At 33.3% G+C, this 22,212-nt stretch overlaps 1 pseudogene; it reads left to right on the top strand.

The window, feature by feature from the left end:
- Positions 1-10,318: 10,318 nt before the first annotated feature.
- LOC149143153 (phospholipase A1-Igamma1, chloroplastic pseudogene) lies at positions 10,319-11,566 on the top strand (annotated as a pseudogene).
- The last annotated feature ends 10,646 nt before the right edge of the window (positions 11,567-22,212 follow it).

Here is a 22,212-nt window from a genome sequence, read left to right as displayed (position 1 = left end):
TATTGAGTTGATTCCTAAACAATAGGAGTCTAGCTTAGGTAATTCAAGTTGGGGAAGATTGAGTTCAATTCAATTTGTTTGGTTTCTAATTTGTAGTGATCTATTTCAGATAATTTGAGTTATTATTAGTTTAATTAGTTCTAATTTTCATAAGGACTAGTGGAGGTGAACTTGTGGAAGTGGAAATTTGACCACACTCAATGATCAACCACGTAATTGATCCATTAGCCTTAAAAAATTGTTGCATGCAACAAATTTGAGATACCTAGTTGAGATGGGGATTCCAAGGAAGTGTATTATCAGCTATAGAATATTCCAATGTGTATAAGTGGTGCATGTAGTCAAAGAAAGGACCCAAGGGAATTACGCAATTCAATAGTGTGAACTTCCTAAATAATAGGGGCCAATTTCCTATAGGAACAATGGAAGGAAATAGGAGCTTGGAGGGCGTGGAAATTGGATAAGTGTTGGTTAGATTCAGTCGGTCAGGTGGAGGGATAGATTATACACTTGCAGGTTGTGCTTAGGCTTGAGAAAGCATATGTATTCATCTATGTTCCTTGATTAATGGAATACAAATAGGAAATGGTTTTGAGGAGTTTATTTCGCCTAGATAAATCTTTATGCATGTGTGATGTTTGGTTTTGAATGTCTATGATTTGTGTTCTATATCGTGAATTAAATTCCACAAATCAATAGAGTAGCTTCGAGTCTTGTGATTTAGTAAATTTCATGAGCAGTTTCGGATGTACACATTTATTTATACATTTATAAAGGACATATTCAGGTTACATGGGATATTGAAAGTATTAATTTTGGATAGGGATGTGGAATTTTTATCCGCATTTTGGAAGGATTTTTTTGAAGGCTTAGGTACTCAGGTATAGTTTAGTACAATGTACCACCATCAAACATATGGGAAAATTGAAAGAGTAAATCAAGTAATCCAAGACATGTTGAGAATGTACGTAAAGCAATAGCCATCCAAGTGGTAAGACTACATTCATCTATTCGAGTTTGCTTACAATAACAACTACCACACTTCTTTGAAGATGAGCCCTATTGAGGTATTATATGGGCCTAGGTGTAGAACACATGTTAATTGGAGTGGCTTGGAAGATAAATTGATGTTAGGACCTGATTTGCTGAAGGATATGGAGGAGGCAGTGAAAAAAGTTAAGGGAAATTAACAGCTACCGAAGACAAAAAAGAACTTATGCAGATAGAAAGTGAATTTACCAGGTGTTCCAAGTGGGGGATCCCTTATATTTGTGCATAATGCATAATAAGAGTATTCTATGATGGGGATGTTTCACCAAACTGGCTCCTCGGTTTTGTGGCCCATTTCAAATTCTAGCCCAAATTGGGCCTATTGTATATCAGCTAGCTTTTCCTAGCCATATACGTGTCCATAATGTGTTTCATGTTTCATTACTAAAAAGTATATTTATGATCCTATACACACCATTGATTGGCACAATATACAGGTAATTAATTATATGATGTGTATTTGTCGACATGTTGTGAAATTTGTTAGTAATAAAAACTAACACTATTTTGATGCCAGTGGATATACATCGAACCAGACAGAGAGTTTTGGTCAAACCCCTACGTATACTCGATCGAAGAGAAGTAACGTTGCGAAAGCGCGTTATCCCTGAGGTTAAAGTGCATTGGGGGAACTTTATCTCATAAGAGGCTACCTGGAAGGATGAATAATTTATGAAGGAAGCATACCCAAACGTATTCTGAGGTTTTGGAAACACCAAGATAGTGTTTTTATTAAGGGGTCAGACATGTGATATCCCTTGGTAACTTATAAATATTACTTTTACTATAGTTAAAAACATTATGTTACTTTGCAAACCATGTAGATGTCAAACAAGTAATGAGGAAATATTTAGTTTTCTATGAAATATATGAATGCTTACTTAAGAATCGTGAGACAAACCACATGGAAGTGTAAGGTGTAATGAGATTTACTTTTCATGTTAGTTGGACAATTATGGGTTAGGAATTACCTGCCCAAACTTCTCTTAGTGAAAATAAAAGTTCTAAAAAAAGGAAAACCGAGACGGTGCAGTGAACCTGAAGTAATCTGAATGAGATGAACTACAAGAATTGAGAAAGAATTGTTACAAAGAAGAAATTTATTACTGGTAGGCGAGAGGAATTCTCTGAAGGTTGAATTTGTTCTTTGCTACATCTGGTTGGAACCAAATAGTCATTATGAATTATTCTATGTATTACTATCCAAGGAAAATACCCCACTTGTGAAGATAGCTTGGGGGGAGATGCAGTGCTGAGATTGATGTCATTGGTAGGGAGGAACCGTGTCTCTCATGTGGTTGTAACCACATATGTAAGCTCACTCAAAAGAACAGATAAGTATTGCACTAGTTTGTTAAATGGTATATGTTGTGTTGAGTATGTATTTCTCGAATTTATTATAGTAGAAAATCATGAAAGAAATAATGTGTTGAGTATCTAAATTCTTTAAATTCATAGAACCAATAATATGGAATATTATTAATGGAAAAGAATAAATGTAGTGTGATTTTTTGTGATAAAGTTTGATTAATTTTCCTTATTGCAATGTTCCAACGACAACAGGATTTTAAAGAGAAAAAAAACTATGCTAGGTTCAAACTTTAGAGTAAGCTTAAATAAAAGGTTGATAGAAAAAATGCGCACACACGAAAGCGAACATTATGGTATGATAACTATTCCTTATGTAACTATAATTAGGAAAATAAGATAGTATAGTATCACCTTAAACTAGGATTTCGAGTTTTATAAATAAAATAACTGAAAGGGAATAATGTTAGTTTCGGGGTCCAGCTATTCATGATAGCCCCAAAACAATCCCTCATCCCTCCTAGATTATTTATTTAAATTCATAACTATCTCTATTATTATTTTTAATCCATTAAATCAACTAAGAAAACCATTAGGTTATTTGTTAATAATTTAAGTTTATCTATTTTATTAATGAAATTGGATTTAACATTTGAATGGACCAATATTTTAGTTATAATATCAAATACATTAAAATATGATAGTTTCTACATTACTATTGAATTGAGTTGGTCTAAAAATTCAGTTTGCCTAGAGTTATTGTTAGTTTAATAGTTCATTGGATAGCTATAGAAGGATCTAAGCATTAAAGCTTATGCTCTATGAAATATATTTTTGCTAGCTAAAATCATTCTAATAATTACATAACATTTTAAAATGTTAAATTCTAAAGAAATAGTTATTGAATCAAAATGTAAAATGTGAGTGTCAATAAGTTAAAATAAAATATTATTTAACAACATTGAAATAAAAATTGTTACACTTATTTTCATGAGTAAAGGAATTTTTTATTATATATTTTATTTCACAAGTTATTATTATTATTAATCATTTTTTATTTTCATCAAATAATTGAAAAAAAAATGAAAGTTTTAAATTATACTATGTCAATTTAAGAGAGAAATAGTTATCCTTTTATTAACCTTTTTTATCATTACAAAAAAATATAGTAAAATTATTATATATTTATATCTTTTTCCTATAATTTATTAACCTAATTGTTTTATGAAATTATGGTTTTTTATATTATTAAAATTATATTTTTAAATAAATAAATAAATTTAACACAATATTTACATTGTAAAGTTTTTATCCATGTGATTAAAACAAATCCTTATTGAATCTCTAACAATTATATTTAGAAAAAAATGATCTACAATTTATAATCCATTAACATAATATTTTAATTGAAAAATACATGATAATGTTTATATTTATATTAAAATATCATACAGTATTTCTATCAAGATATTTTGAAGTCATGTTATAGTGTTTTTAATATATATATATATATATATTTCTATATTGTTGAATTTTTTCATCATAAATTATTATTACATAAAATTTACAAAAAGCTATTCAAAATAATATTTGTACGTTTTAATAACAATATCGACATAAATTATAATTACCAACATTATATTGAATCATGAATTGTTTCATATTATTAATACACTTTTTTTTAGATTGTCTGTCTCTTGCCCACATCTCTTCTCAATTCCCTATCATCAGCCACACCTCCAATCTTCTTGACTTATTAAGCCAGCCCAACTATAGTGATCCTTGAACGCTTCTTTCCCTACTCCATGATCACAGAAACAAGATTTTGAAGAATGAAAATTAGACTATATTTTCTTGAGGTCTAGTAGACCGCATTGGTCTTAGTGGACATTAGCCATCATCATACTAAAATATAGGAAATACATAAGGTTAACAAGTTGCTTAAGATTGACAACTAGGATAATCATTACAACATCAAAAACTTATAGAAGATTCAATATTTCAAGGAGAGAAATGCCTTTGAATTTTCATGAATTTCGATGAGTTGACTAATTAGTCACATTCTTCTCATATCCTTGAGTAAACTAATTATTCATGATATTATTAGATCCTTACCTTTTTCTCTTGCACCCTCATTTTTTGGCTTCTTTTTCTTTCTTAGAGACGACCTTGAAATCAATCGTTTGAACCCAAAAACAAAAATATGAGGAACTCAAGACCAACTGCCTGATTTAGACATAGGCATTATACATAATCCTAATCTCATGAACTAGCATGTCTTTCACATATTTTCCATGCCATACATTGGCAAGAGAAACCAATAGTGTGTCATCTAGTTCCTTATATTATAGTATGGCTTCTACTTGAACTTTTTTCGAATGAGAGCAAATCATTTCCTGTGGTAATATATTTTGCTAGAGTCCTTCTACAAAAATTTTCATGATCTCTATAGGTTTATGCTATTTAGGTTTTGTTGATTGCATGGTTGGCTAATTAGTGAATTTCTCTAAGGACTCCTTTAGAGAGGAGAGAGACTTGAACCTATTTTTAGGTCTAGGGATTTGGGTAGGATTTGAGCTACCTTGGGGACTCAAATTTCTTTTTCTTTGGCAGAACTTTCCTTAATACACTAACCCTTTGTAAGAAGGGCTTACTTCAAATGATTCATTCATATTCATGCATCAGTCACTAAAAATATTCTTGTATTCATGACATTGTGTGCATCCAAAAGGGACCTATTCATAATCGAGACACTTCTTCTGAAAACCATCCTAAAAATATATATCTATGTAGTGTGGAAGAGGCTAGGAGATATTCATGTAAATGTAGATTTATGCATATGAAGTGCGCCTCCCATACTTTCACAAAGTTTTTGATTCAATTTCCAATTCCTTCAAGGGTTTCCTCCTCCCAACATTCCTTGGGAAGAGAAAAAAGAAACCCACACTAGTGTTCAAAGGAAATCCTCCTTTTCTAGTTTTAATATCTCCTTCTAGAATCACATGAAAAGCCTTTCATTGTTGAACAAATACGGTCCTCATTCAATAACCCTTGATCTATCTTCTAAGATGGGGAAGATGACTATAGAAAATCCCATCGCACCTAACTTCAATTCTATATGACCCTAGGGTTCCACTGATTTCAAATCCACCCTATCAAAACCTTTTAAGAGGACCATAATGCAATAAATTTACAAATCAAAGCGTTTTCATACATTTTTTTGATATATTCTCCGATCTTACTAGATTGAACCTTGTATTTTGGATCTTACACTATTTTTTGCTGCAGTGCCATAGATTTCCAGTTTTCCATGATGCACCGAATGGAATCTTTCCTATGAAAACAAAAACCCCACTCTATCTAGATGCTCTATGAAAAGAAAGTCAAAGTTAGGAAATTGATGTCGGATAATAATAAGTCTAGACTTATTATAAGATCCCCAAAAAATTGACTAACAGAGGGAGCAGAGACAAGCACAAACGAAAATGTTTGGGCGAACTGTCAAAAAGTATGTCATCATTTTTTGAATGCGAGGAAAATTTTACATAGAAAAACAAATGTTGCCTTTATATGTTTTTAATTAATATTCAAATTAAAATATATTTAAATGTAAAATGTAATGCAAAATGTATCGGGCAAAACATATAGAGAGAAAAAATAAAACAAAATTAAATGTCGACTTCATACATTTTAACTAATACTCAAATTAAAACATATATAAATTAAAATGTAAAATATAATATATTGTAAAATGTAAAATGTAATATAATGTAAAATGTAAAGTAATGTAAAATGTAAAATGTAAAATGTAAGGTACATAGCTACCAACTCGATTAAAAGAAGGAATTGGTCTATCTGTAATGTAATGTTAATGTACTTTTATTTCTTTAATATATTATCTCGTTATATATTATTATAGGTATACTAACCGATAATATTGATTACTATTATTCCAATAAATTATAATAATAATCATCTCCCTTATAAGTATTATTATATTAGACCTTAAATATATTATTGATTACAAAGAGTGACAATACATGATCATATGGATGGAGGGGGGAGAGAGGGAAAAGGGGAGAGGCATAGAGAGGGTGAGAGGAAAAGATGGAGTGAGAGAGGCGGGTGGGAGAGATAGGGAGAGAGAGGAAGGAAAAGAGACAAGAGGGGAGAGAGAGAAGGAGAGAGTGAGGGAGAGAGGGGGAGACAGAGGGAGGGATGAAAAAATACATAGAGAGAGAGAGGTGGATAGAGAGAGGAAGTGGCAAAGGAGATATTGAGAGAGAGTGAGCGAGAGAGAAGAGAAGGAGGGCTGAGAGAGAAGAGGACGAGAGAGAGATGGAGAGAAGAGGAAGAGAGAGAGGGGGAGGCACATAGATGGAGGTTGGAGAGAGAGGAGAGGGAGAAGGAGAGAGGGAGAGACATAGTCATAAATCTAGAGAGAGAGAGAGGATGGAAGAGAGAGAAGGAGGGAGCGAGTGATAGATAGGGATAGAAAGGAAGGAAGAGATGGAGGATGGGAGGGGGAGAAGATGGAGTTGGAGGGGGATATAGTGGCAGAGTGTGTTAGGTGGGGCGGGGTCAGAGGAGGGAATGAGAGAAAGGGAGAGAGAGGTGGAAATATAGAGAGGACATGAGGAATCTAAGGAGAGATGGAGGGAAATAGTGATGGATTTGTATGGTAGAGAGATCAAGGGAAGAAGAAATAAATAGAGAGAGAAATGTGGAAAGATGGAGGGAGTGGCACGGGAGAGATGGAGAGAGAGTGAGGGAAAGAGAGGAGCAGGAGGAAAGAGAGAGATAAGGGGAAAGAGAGGGAGAGACAGGGAAGAAAGAGGGAGGGAATGAAAGAGGGATGGAGAAAGAGATAGATATATATGGAGAGATAGTGTGTATGTTTGGGGTGTGATAGAGAGACAGAGAAAGAGAGACAAAGGGAGATAGAGATATAGATGGAGGTGGGAGAGAGGGAAGAAGAGAGTGCTAGAGAGCAGGAGGGAGAGAGAGATATATATGGAGAGAGAGAACATGTGTTTTTGGGGAGTGACATACAGAGGAAAAGAATAAGAGATGGGGGGATATATAGATATAGATGGCATGGAGAGAAAGGGATGAAGAGATAGACATAGGGAGGGAAGGAGAAGCAGAGAGAAAGAGAGAGATATGGGAGAAAGAGGGAGCGGGAGAGACAATGTTATTCATTGAAATAGATCCATTGATTTAGGGTAGATGTTAATTCATAATCCTATTTTATTAATTACGTTGAATGCATTGATTTCAACGTAGATGGTGATTTCGAGCAATATTTTATTGGTTACACTAGACGCATTGATTTTAGTGTAGATGATTTCTAATCCTATTTGATTTCATGCACTAGTTGCATTGATTTCAATATAGATGTTGACTTCTAATACTATTTGAATGCTTGCATTAGATGCATTGATTTTACTAGCTGCCCATTTCTAATTTAATGTAACTAAATGTATGACGTACATTAATTTCAAATTAATTAGATTAATAGTGTTCACGATTTCAATATAATCACAAAAAAAATTATTGAGGAGATGCATTGATTTTTGTATTACAGTAATTCAACCAAAAATAAAATACTTGAATTTTCAGCTTAAATAAAACGTTCACTTAGCTTAAATGTTTGCTTCTTGAAACTGTAAAATATTTGTAATTATTATTCCCCTTTTCCATCATTTAAAATATGTTTGAGTACATTATTATTATTCCCCTTTTCCATCATTCAATATTTTTAGTCACTTTGCATTGTGTAATAGAAAATAACTACTATTATCTTACTTGGGGTTTAACACTTCATAAGTCAGAATGTTTGACTTTGGAGAAAGCTACTATTAACATTGGAGGGCAAGAGAGACAAGCTGTGATGCTCAGTACTATAGTTTGAGTTGAATATTTGAATGGTCTATGAGTTCACCCACCATTTTCATATGATCCATATGAAAAGATGGCAAAACTAACATGTGTGACAATAAGAACAATAAAAAATATTAGTTTGAGATTGCTTACAATGAAAACTGTTTGCAATTAACTACATTTTGGTTATTCACATTTTATATCGTTTTCAATTTGTATTTGGTATTTATATTTCATCATTTTCACCATTTTTGTTATTAGATGTCTTTATCATCTAGGTAATTGAGAAAAGTTGACATATTTAGCATATTTATAATTATGGTTTGCAGATTTCTATGGTGTGGTATTTGAGGTTTTGAATTCGGATATTCCACAGTCTTCATTTTTACGTTGTCGACGTTTCAGAGTCTAGAACAAGGCTCATTATCAGGACTATCCTGATGATGAGTCTTTTTCTAGACTCAAAACGTCGACAACGTAAAAATGAAGACTGTGGAATATCCGAATTCAGAACCTCAAATATTTATAATTATTAGAATAATTATATGTTCAACAACTTTTGCATTGTTGCACACCAGTGAAACCATCTTAAATCTATCTTAAACCCGGATGTCTCGACAGGGATTAAATCTCTAGAAGTGCAAATATTTCCTCAAGTTATGAGCTCAAATTTTTTTTCCATGTTGAGAGAATTGAGAGAATGTTGAAAGATTTGATCCCTCTTGAGGCTTCATATATTTGAGTTTCATATTAATCTAGGATAGTTAACATTAATTACACGGAAATATTACTTTTATTCTTATTTTATAAGAGAAAAATGGTAAACATAATGATGTATTGTTTAATTTATTTTAGAGTAATATGAAAAATTATTATATTTATATCTATTCAATTTCAAACCATTATATTAATTATTTTAATAATTAATATATTATCAATATATAATAAATTAGAAAATAATATTTTTAAATTATATATACACTTTATTTTGTAGTGTTTTAACCTTTAGTTGTGAGGTCTTACCGCACATAAGAATCAAATAAAAAATCATGGAAATGTTGCAACTATTATGGTAAAGGGATCCGAACGAGGCACCATGGAACTAGTTAATTCATTTACTACATTTTTAATTCGAGTCTTTAACGAAAAGATTTAAGTACCATATAATGTTAAATCTGATTAACATTCCTACCCAGCAATACATTTAAGTGTTTTTTATATTTGACTTGTCAATTAATCTTGCCCGTTGAATCTTATGTTATTCTCACCGAAAATATGCTTATTCAACGAGAGGTTTATCCCGAACATATGCTTATTCAACGAGAGGTATATCCTCACCGTACAAGTCGTACTAACTAATTAACCACCGCCAAAATCTCATATCTCGCCACGAGTCACAGTAAGTGGCGGCGATGGGTAGACGGCGCAAAAAACGTTCCGAAGTTTCATGAATGAAGGCGAGGTGCACTATGCTACAGCCATGGTGATTATGACATAAAATTACTCGTCCGACTGATTGACCCATTCGGGAGTTGGGGCGGTAAGTTACATGGGAAAAATACTCACTTATCTCCAAACTAATTTGCCAATTACGTGACCGTGATGCCGATCAACGTTGTTATCGGATGGATGGTTTTTCAGGGACCGTTGCACAGGTGGGAAGAGACCTATTCGCGATTGAACAATTTTTGGTGGAAGGTTCATCAAGTTCAAGAAAAAGGTTTTCAGTCAATGTTCAGCAGTAGGGTGAGAATTTTTATCCTCACGCGACAATTTCAATTTTGACATAGTCAAATTCATGAAGTCTATCCTGCTTACTGTTGCAAATGTGTTTCCTATGTCATATCGATACACAAGGTATTCCACTTTGATCTGCCTTATATAATGGTATTTGGCGTATGGCAATATACATATTGGGATTTCTGTTGCAGATAATTGAAGATCTTGCTTACAGCTGCAGAGGTTAAGCTGTTATTAAAGTCGTTAACTTGCCCGGCCTCTAGACTTCACTTGAAAACCTAGAAAATCATAAATGATATTTCAAATCGTACATCACCTGTGTTCAATACTACGAAGGATGAGGCTTCTCCCTTCGTCCTCAAAAGATTCGAGCTGCCCTCTTTTGCAGGAAGATTTGACAAAGGCCTCCACATACGAAAATATACCACTCGCCGCTATGTGGCAAGATATTCAAGGAGCAGACTCGTGGAATGGTTTATTAGATCCCATTAATCCAGTATTGAAAACTGAGATTCTCAGATATGGTGATTTTGCAGAGTTGTGCTATGATGCGTTTGATAGTGAACTTTCCACCAATGATCTAGGTGGGTGTAAGTACAGCCTTGATAAATTGTTTGAAAGTCGTGGAAGGTCTGCTCTTTCCGGAGCTCCCTGTAGTGCCGGCTATGAAGTGACCAAGTATTTGTACGCAGAAACTGATGCACTGGGTAGGTCGATAGAGCAATCTGTTTGGATTGGCTTTATTGCAGTCTGCACAGACGCTGAAGAGATACGAAGACTAGGGAGGCGAGATATTGTAGTAGCCTGGAGAGGAACTGAAACACGCCAAGAATGGATACAGAATGCTAGAGATATTTTAGTTCCTGCTCGATTATCTTTTAGTCGTTTCAAGCACAACGTTGTCGTAGCCGGATTTCCAACTACTCCTCGTTTGAGCAAGAGAGTGCTGGGACACCGATTACCAAGTACGGTTAGTTTAAGCGATAAGGGTGTCCGAGTAGAGAAAGGATTTTTAAGCTGCTACATCTCTAAAGGAGAAGATTCAAGATGTGCCAGAGATACTGTTATTTCTGAGATTCTAAGATTGGTGGATAAATTCAAGGATGAAAGTTTGAGCGTAACTTTGACTGGACACAGCTTGGGAGCTGCCCTGGCAACGTTAAGTTCATATGACATAAAAAAATGTCTCAACTCAAACTTTCCGGAACGGCCTTTACCTGTGACTGCGTTTGCATTCGCGAGTCCGCGCGTAGGGAATAGAGCATTTGCCCTGCGAATGGAGGAGCTAGGAGTGAAAGTGTTGCGGTTGGTGAATAGGAGGGATGTTGTTCCCAAAGTTCCTGGATTTGTTTTCAACGAGAACTCATGCCGATGGTTAACAAAACTGTTGGATTGGCTTCCCTGGTCATATTTTCACGTGGGTGTAAAGATTGTTTTGGACAACAATGACATCCGCAATCTTTATCCTGCTTACGCCCACAATTTAGTGGTTTATCTTCATCTGATTGAAGACTATGTCGGAGAGGGTAGACCTTTCAAGTCTTCAGGGCGGAAAGGGCCTGCTCCACTTGCTGCGGCCTATTAATTGAAGATCAGATTCATAAATCTGCACAAGAAAAAGAAAATGTAAGATGACTGACTGAAACAGAGCTTCCGTCCTTTATTATCACCATGACCTGCTTGTGAGCGAGTCAAGTGATCGGGACACTTGGTTAGATGACTCTGTCCAAATTAAACTCCTTCTCTATTGTTCTGATAGCTTTTGTAAGAGACCTCACACATATCTAGCAGACTTGTTAAGAATGTCGATTCCATCATAGACTTAGAGATGTCAAGGAACATCATTGTTGATTTGTTATTCATCCGATTTTATGATAACACTAAAATCCTAATAATATCATTTTAATGCGGGCTTGCTACACACCCTGAACAATTTGTTGATATTTTTCTTAAGTACATTTTACGTCATCATATAGCACTATACTCTCATCTTTCAGGACAATTCTTGCCCGTTTGGGTTCTTTAATCTTTATTTTAACTGCGGGATTTTTCTCTCGGACGATGTTTGGAGTGATGAACAGAACATTATACATTAAAGTGTTTCAAGTAAACGACCTTCGCCAATTGTGTAAGAGTCCTCACGCTCGGAAGGCAGATACTTTAAACCACGTAAAAGAATCAAAATTTGAAAAAAAAAATGAAAATTAAATTTACATATTATTAATTATTAAACTTATAAAATTATATTTTTTTTCAAATATTTTTATATAATTCTATAAATTAAATAATTAATAAGGATATAACTATCCATTATAATAAGTATCAAACACTTATTTCATTATATATTTTACATTATTAAATTTTAAAAAATAAATTAAATATTGGATTAGATTTTAATTTTATTATTATTATCATCTAAAATAAATTAATATATAACTTTTATATATATATATATATATATATATATATATATTTAAAAACATATATTTATTTTATAATCTAAATTTATTATAAAAAATATTATCAATTAATATTATAATTTATCAATAAGATAGTTTATCAATACCAAATAACCCAAATAATCATAAATTATCTTTAAAATCTTTGTTTAAAAATATGCACTTTTATTCAATTTTTATCAATACAGAATAAAAGTGAAAAAACTACTCCTACTTCACCACTTTTAACAAATCAAAAAGAATAATTCAATCCGTTTCGACAATAATCTCTATTTTTCTATTACAGTAATTCTAAATTACTCATATTTTCTATCACTTACTATTTTTTTTCATTGAGTATATATAAAACCTATAAAAACATTCTCAATCATTTTACTCTTACATTATTATTCTTAATTTAAAGAATAAACAATTCTTCTTCTTAATTTTTATCCACTTATGTAATTATGATGTAACTTACTTGTGTCATGACATTCATTTAAACACATTATGAGTTAATGCTGAATGGAGTAGCAACGTTAGCTTAGGTCTAGGATACGATGGATCTGAATAATCGAATTATCTAGAAAACGGTTACAATTGCCCACCATCTCGCAACCTAGCTCTGCGACTTAGCTAGGGTTTGAGACTTGTGCAAGTTTTACCCCCTTGTCATCGACACTCCCAGTTTCCTCAATAAAATATTTTCTTCCATAGCTGATAGCTTACGATTTCCATGATAACAATTTGGTCTGTGGAGTTTTGGAGAAGGCACCCACTAGGTCTCGACTCTAACCTTCAAGGTAATGAAAATATTCTTCCGCTTTAACGTTGCCAACATTTGTATATTTATTTTCAATAATATATATAGGTTTCATTCACGAATCATGGATCCCTATGTAGGGTGCCAACAAGGTGATTTCATCATCTATGGTCTAATATTGTGCAGGAAATTCTAGGCGAATTTTCGTGTACAAGTCTTTCTATGAATTGAATTTTTTACTGTCCCCAGTTATTAGTGGAGGTTTCGATTCCTAGGATTTCTTGTGGGAAGCTCTTCAACCCAGCTCCGACATAGGTAATTAACCTTAGGGTATGCTGTTGTCGATTAATTCCATTCTCCTTCTCTTAGAGTGGGCGAATTGATGCTACAGTCCTAATGTATATAACTCCATCTACAGGTAAGGTACCTTGGCTTATGGTGTTCCCTAGCTCATGGTATTATCCTTCTGCTTACGACTCCCTTTCGGGGTTATATTGATAAAGTCTCCAATGTCCCTTGTTATGGATTCCATGTGCGAACATGTATCCACAAGGGTCTCTATGCTCTTGATTTAATAAATAATTACAGAGGTTCCCTATTCAGGGCTAAATATGATGGGAATTAATTTATCTTAAGGCTAGGCCATGACAGACCCTGTATTCTTCTAAGAGATATCTTAAATAATTATTGTATTTATTCTATCTCTATTTTAAACATATAATGGAAGTTAGGGTCAAACCCTCATGCATTTATATTTAATTGTGTGATTGTCGTTAGAAGACCTTACTTCTGGCAGTGGCCTCAGATCGTGTCTTTATGTTGTCATGACTATGCACTTGCAATATTATATTGGTTTTGCTCAATCTTCCATAAATATATTTGAGCATGCGGACATGTCTCTTTACGTAGCCACTGAAAATTTCCATTGTTGTATTTATATAATTTGAATATCTTTGACTTCATTTATATGTTTGAATCATGGATCATTGCCCATGACGTTTCCTGACTGAAAATCCTAGGAATATAATGTATGTATTGGTATAGTTACTTAAATGTATGGTCATTGCTCCTTCGGTGATTAATACCCTGACAGGTTAGTTTTTAATTTATTTATTTATTGCAATACTTGTCGTTCTTCTACTTGGCATCTAGGGTTGGTAAAACTTTCCTTACTTTGGTTCATCTCTCTTTTGTTATTACTATTGTTACTAATTATTTTCAAGGTAAGAGCAGCTTGATAAATTTATGGGACCTGCTATTCACCCTTCTGAAATTCTTAGGCATATTTCCATCTCAGAACCAAGATTTTTTTAAATAATTGGGCCCTTCTTCGTTCTTAGTTACACGAAAATGACCAATCACATGTAAATACTCAAAATTTATAAGCATAGAACATCAAGTAAAACAAACCTTCTCAACCATGTATTCAACTACAGTTTTGCTTGCAGGGAGTGTTTGATGGTTTATTTTCTTCTGTAAATTTATTCCATATATATATATATATATATATATATATATATATATATATATATATATAGCACATTGTCTTACAGTTTACCGTTCTTATTTAACCAATCAGAGTTTCCAACCTTAGTTCCTAACAAATTTACTTGCTAGATTAATTATTGTATTCTTGTTACAATGTGTAGATTCTTGCACTCCTTCACATGTACTCCATGTTACCGAACATTTGACTTGGTTGTGTTTCCATGGTTTGAACACTAAATGAAAAGTTTTATGTGACTTTCTATAGCACAACATTCTTACTCTCGTCTTCAAAAATAATGTTTTCATGTTTGGTTATTGGCTAGTTTGTTTTTTTATAACTTTATTGTATAATTGTTTTGGTAGTCTACATTCAATAGATACTAGGGATTGTTACTAGTTCTTTTTTTACTTAGGTTTTCCTAGGAACTAACCCAAACTGCCTCTAAGAACATTGTACCAGTCTCATTTACTCTAAGCATCTATTTTTCACTACTTTTAATATTTCTCTTGGTCTCTTGCATAATATACTTCGCTCCCATCCCTGAACCCATGCTCTTAATTTAAATACATTAGCTTCAATCTGCTTTTTAGTATGAATAAGTTTTAGTTTTGAGTCTCAATTTTGGATACATGTTTATTAAAATTCTATTCATAAATGAATTTCCTTGGTGAAAAAGATTCCTAACATAATTAAAAATGTCATTAATACTTGATTATTCAATTTTTTGTTACCTTACAGAGAAAGTTTAGAAACTATTTATATCAAGTCACCAATTACAGTCAAAGAGTCCATATAATTCCATCCTGCATAATAACATTTATGATATGAGAAAGAAAATAAAACAACATTATAGAATACTTATATCTTATAGTTATACTGTCAAGTAATCCAACCGGGAGAAGGATCACTCCTCCCAACCAATGAGATTGGTCCTCACAACTAAATCTCCCCTAGAGCATTTTGATTTCCAGAATAGCAGATGGAAAGTAACCCAGTAAGGTTATTTCTTTATCATCAATACCACCGAGTCAAGCTAAAAAATTACAGACCCTCAAGTTTGTCTCAGGGTTCCACTCGTTCTCACTCTAGCTCAAGAACACCCTAAATGGCATTGCCCTTCCTTTATTAAATAACATCTTGTTGTAGTTTCATAAGATTTCAGCTTCATACTCCCACTTAGACCTTTTCCAACTACGCACCAAGTATCCAACGTTTCCTCAGGTGTTCTCTCCTCTCACCCTCTTGGCCCCCTTGTCCCAACTGAGGTTATTTATCTCTAGGGATAGGAATAACTATCCTCTAACTATTTGGTAAATGAAAATTTTCATATAGGACCTTTTCCTGTGAATTCCTAGACTTTCCATAACTTTTATTTTATATAAAAATATAAAATTTAAATAAAATTCAAATATTTAAATTCCCAACATAGGCTTTTCACATAGCCTACAATTTACCAAATCTTTGTGATAGCAGTAAATTAAATATTTACCTTTCAACGAGGGATGTTACATCTTTCACCCTTGAGCAAAACATTATCCTCGACATTTCCTGGTCTTCAAAATAAGCTAAGATATGCCTCGTGCATAAAATATTTATTTCATCTTTTCAGGTAACCTCTCCTAACTAAATTTCTTCCATGACACTATCGGTAACAACTTTTTTCTATAACATAATCTCTCTTTGATTATGAGTATGTAGAGGCTCCACTAGAAATATTCCATCTAGTTCATATTAGATTGACAATCATTATCATTAGGTCCATTTATCATTACTTTAGGAACACATACACATTCATTTCCATTTTATTAAATACATTGTTTGTTACTATTTATATGTGCCACAAGGTCATTAGTATACATCATAACGCCACCATGGTTTGCAATCTGCACTCATTAAGGGCTATAAAACTCATTAAAAACTCATAAAAATAGCATTAAATCCTTCTTACCTACCCAATAGCTAATTCAATTGATAAGGATCGATTCCACTTAAAATTCCAAATCATGGAAATACCAATTCTATTGGCAATATATACCTAGGGGTGATAACATCCCATAAATGGTTCATTGTTATTTTCTTTTATGATAGATCATAGTTCGTATATTATCGTACTAGGTAATATTACTATACTTTTTATCTTATTTTCAAGTGCTAAATATGTGTTAGTTATGCAAGGAGTATGGTTTAGGATAACTTCCTTTTTCCTTTCCATGCTCAAGATGGCTACATGGATGCTACTTTGTTCAAGTAAACTTAGTTATGCCCATCCTAAACCGCTTTTATTTACATAGAATCAAGAGTCCATACTGAAAAATTCCTTCAAATTTGGACTTTGTCATCGTGCGTTGCAAGTTGATGATGGCTAGAAAGGGTTCATTTCCTGTTTATATCCGTGGGGCTCTTCCCTATGCACTCAGCTCACAAAAAATGGGTTTAAAGTTTTTCCTTTCCATGGTTATAGATGCACCACCCAACCACAATCTCCTACTTTTTACTAGGACTTTCCATGTCATAATATCTTGCAATTCCTAATAATTTATCCTAAGGGACCCACCAATGTTTGCATATTTATATTTGCAATATCAATTTAGTAAATCTTTAGTTAGCTCTAACACCATTTTTTATCTCATACATCTCTTATGTCCATTGCCCCTTTTTTAAATTTACAACATATAGTTATGGAGACCACACTATCTCTATATATGTGAAAAAACTACTCATACCTCACCACTTTTAACAAATCAAAAGGAATAATTCAATCTGTCTTGAAAATAATCTCTATTTTTCTATTAATTCTAAATTACTCATATTTCTTAACACTTACTATTTTTTTTCATTGAGTATGTATAAAACCTATGAAAACATTATCTTTCATTTTACTTTTACATTATTATTCATAATTTAAAGAATAAACAATTCTTCTTCTTAATTTTTATTCACCTATGTAATTATGATGTAATATAAAGCGCAAATAATTTCAAACTTTTGTGATTAGAGGATAAAAGATAAAGAAATCACTGATGCCCAACCACTTTTAACAAAGGAAAAAAAAAATCAAGAAACCTTTGAAATGCTCTCTATTTTTGTATTACCATAAGTCTAAATGATTCATATTTTTTTTGTGACCTACTACTTTTTCAATTATCTATCTAAAACATATAAAGCACTTGAATAATTTCAAACTTTTGTGATTAGAGGATAAAAGATAAAAAAATCACTGATGCCCAACCACTTTTAACAAAGAAAAAAAAATCAAGAAACCTTTGAAATGCTCTCTATTTTGGTCTTACCATAAGTCTAAATTATTCATATTTTTTTTGTGACCTACTACTCTATCTAAAACATATCAAAACATTATTTAACATGGTTAAGTAACGTCGACAAAGGCACATTTTGTTTGAGCAATCATTATATAAGTTTATACAGGAGAGAAACATTATTTAACCATTTTAGAAAGTCAACTCTAATAATTTATTTAAAATATAAAGTAAAATATAATTATATGTAAATTTCGAAAAATTTAATATGTAAATAAGATTTATGTCCTTGGGTGTAATATATAGCTTAGTGTGAGAGATGTTGTGAGATAAATTACATTTAGAAATAGTAAATTAATAATTTAAATTAACAAATTAAAAATAATAACAAAAAAATAAATTAAGGTTGATCACAATTAAAATACTTTAATTAGCAAGTTATTTTTATATAGCTTTGTATAGAGATATGAAATAACTAAGAGTAGAACAAATATTTTACTTTTTAGTATGAGCAAGAAATGTAATTTATTCACTATTTAATATGGAGATGGGTAAAAAGAGAAATTACATTTTACTATGAATCATAGGAAATAGTATTATTGTTATATTATGATGTGTAGTTCATTCTAAGTCTAGTTTACATATGGTATTTAAAAAAATATATATATTAATAATAAAAAATATTTTATTGTCAACCATAAGTGAAATATTTCAATGTCCATATTAAATAACATAATTTTATATCTACTGTCACATACCAGAGATATTTTTTTGTTATCTTCACCTTGCTCATTTAATCAAACAATTGAACCAAACTATATTAAGTGTTTAGGATTATTTCATTTATTCTCCACTTATTTAGCACTAATTTCTTTCTATGTGAAAATGTATTAATATTAACATTGTGTTATTTGACCATCATTAGGAATGGAAAATTAATTATATTATTGTTAGACACACATGGGAAACATAAAATAGGAAAGATAAATCACATGAGTACAATTTTTATTAACAAGAGATATACATTTATAGTAAATTATGTGATTCTTGGGTTTCACATCCCAAGGTCTCTTGGACTACTTAGTCTATTCAGCTTCCACACTAACCCATTGAGGATTAGGTGTCCAACATTCCCCCTTAATCCGAAGGGTTATGTATGAGTCCAAGAAGAGAGCTATAATACAAAATGTGCAAAAATGCATGGCAGCACTAGGCTGAATGTGCTCTCTGAAATGTTGGTATAAAGGGCGGTGGTTTAAGGATGACCACCAACAATGGAACACTTAGTGCAGTTCCCGGAACTCTTCCAAAACTGGCAAGAAACTGAAGTCTTCTGCTAGAGGAAGTGCTCCTATTGTTTTGAAGAGGGAAACCTTCAACCATGAAAGGGAGGTCTCAGCCCGCATAAAAGGGAGAACTTCAACCTGAAAAGGGAAGTCTCAACCTGTGATGGTTTAAGGATGACCAACAACTTTGGAATGCTTAATGCAATTCCTGGAACTCTTCCAAAACTGGCAAGAAACTGAAGTTTTCTGCTAGAGGAAGTGTTCTCAATTTTGTTCCCAGAATTCTTCCAAAACTGGCAAGAAGCTGAAGTCTTCTGCTAGAGGAAGTGTCCCAGATTGCCAACTGAAGGCATGTTTATGGGCATCTTTGTTTCTGGCTACAACTCTGAAACTGGTGTGGCAGGTTGTGGCTCAGGCTCGCTTGATGTGGCTTTGAAGCTTGTAGATGACCATCATTTCCCCCCCTGTCAGATACAAGGTGAGAGGATGGAGAAAACTCAACTGCAAGACTTTTCAAAACTCTAGAACAAGTTCTAACATGTGACTTGAATATCTTCTTGGCTGTTGATGCCCATTGCCAAGAAGCGATCCATCCAAGATGAATCTTTGTTCTTGCAGGGTGTTTGTTGCTGAAGCATCTGTGTGAAGAATGGCTAGTTTTATGACAGTGCTTACATGGATGAAGATCAAAACAGTGATCTTTCAAATGGCCAACTCGGTCACAGTGTTGGCATTTCACAATCTGTTGTTGTTGTTGTTGTTGTTGTTGCTGTGGAAGAGGGGTAGAGTCTGGAACAGCTGAAGCTGAACTGTCATGAGGAGCAGGTGAACTGTCATGAATGAATCTAGCACTCTGAAACTGAATGGGCTTTGAGTAGTCTGGAATATGAAAGGACAAGTCCTTGTCATATCCAAGACCAGTTCTGTGCTTGTTGTGGACAAGCTGTTCCCAAGGTCTGATGATGGGCTTGGGAAGTGCAGACTGAGTTTCTGCATCTGCATGTACAACTGCTGCTTTATTTGAATGAACGATAACATTATTGACTTGCAGCTGATGGGTGGTTGTCTCAATTTTCTGAACAAAAACAGGTTCAGAATGGTGTCTATTTTGATGTAGCTCTTCTTGTTGTAACTGTGATTCAAGCTACAAAAAATTGTTCTTTTCTTGTGCATTTTGCAAATAAGTTTGAATGTCAAAAAGAGTTTCTTTGTTGAATTTTACTATCCCATCAACAGTGGAATGAATTATGATATTCAATAACTTTAATGCATCTTCAAGTCTGGCCATTATCTCAATAGATAAACCCTGATATGCAAATGATTTTTTTTTGCCACAATGTTCTCCACGGTGGGTGATTTTCGTAAGTTTATTCACTGTACATTGTTTTTAATGCTTCCACATGTAGTAACAGTCTCCAAATAAACTTATATTATCCAATAGCAAATTAAATGCAACGACCATTAAGTGATAGCTACTACATAATGGACTTTTCTCATTCAAAAAACTTAACTAAACAATGAATAGATTGGAAGATAGAAGCTGATAATTAAATGTCAGGCAACACAAATTAGTAGATATGCAATTATCAGTCCCAAAAATGGCACCTCAACATTTGTTTATGATGTACGCTGCCCAGGAAATGGAAGAATAGATTCCCTCTTCACCACAGTCCTTGTATCATGATCAAACCACACTCATTCAACTTCTAAGATAGCATACAGTCCCTTCAATGCAGCTTCAAGGTTTCAAACCATATAACAGTCCACCACAGAGAGCGTATGTAGAAGAACTAAAGAATATAAGAGACAACAATATTTTTCATTTATTAGATATGCAATAAAGCTGACCCTTGCTATCACTATCTTCACCACTATTTTGCTTCTCCATAATGTTGGGCATCCTCCTGCAAACAAAAGGAGTTTGACCTCACTGATTTCTCTTTAACAGGTTCCAGAACTGTGAATTCAATACCGTGTGAGTACTCCACCCTGCCCAACAGTCACATGGTATTGATATTCTCATCAACTTCAGTTTCAAGCTTATAGCTTAAAATAGTCCTCCAGTAAAGCTAAGTGTGCACAGTACCAGGTTATATTTCAGTATAAACGAGCCATCAAGTACATGAAAACTCCCGTATGCCAAGCTTAGAGCGTTTCATCTTTCTATTTTCCAGAAGCTAAATGAATCGAGTAGCGATGTTATTTAAACGAAAACTTTCGTATGCCTTTAACCCCAAAGAATCCTAACCATGGTTTCCGTGCTTCAACTTACAAGAAAAATTTCAAAATTGATTAATTTTACGGTCAAACTTCAAAGCTTTAAGCAATTGTGAACCATGGCTCTCGAGGTTTAAGCTTGAAGGAGCTTCAAATTGGATTATTTGGGAAAATTCCGACTACAGACTTCAATCATTTTTGAAATAGTATTCTCGAGCTGCATCAGCTTCAAGAAAGCTTAAAATCACCTTAATCGACAAGTGATCTTCCCTTGTAGATGATTTCAAATGTGTTTGAAGCTTTCACCTTGAAAGGGCTAAATTGTTGCAATCAAAGGTCACCCTTTAATCATTTCTGGATCATCGCTCTCAAAGCTTTACTAGAACCAGCGAAGCTTGAAACCGGCTCAATTTCACGACTTCCTCTTTTAGCAAAACTCTCAACCATGCTCTTCAATCTTTTATCTTCACAAAGGATTGTTTGTAGAGTCAAGCTACTTCCGTCCAACAATTTCGAACCAGTGCTCTCGAGCCTCCGCAAACCAAGGAATCTTGCAGGGAAAAGCACCTATTGATCTTCAGTATTCAAGCACTTTCAAGCCGTCCATCTAAAGCTTTAATCTTACTCGCGACCTTAAAGCTTCAAAACAGTTTAATTCAAAAATCTTGTGTCTCCCACGCATATACAGATTTGGACGGGCACTGAAACAGAGTTTGTCGCAGACGCTTGAAGCGCTCTTGGCGCAACGGAAGGGCGTAGTGCCATACAAGGACGATGAGAT

The sequence above is a fragment of the Pinus tabuliformis genome, chromosome X (genome assembly GCF_031772625.1).
Source record: "Pinus tabuliformis cultivar Carrire ecotype Pingquan chromosome X, CPIR1, whole genome shotgun sequence".
NCBI lineage: Eukaryota > Viridiplantae > Streptophyta > Pinopsida > Pinales > Pinaceae > Pinus > Pinus tabuliformis.
Note: the sequence above shows the minus strand (reverse complement) of the source record. Positions and strands in the feature narration are given on the sequence as shown.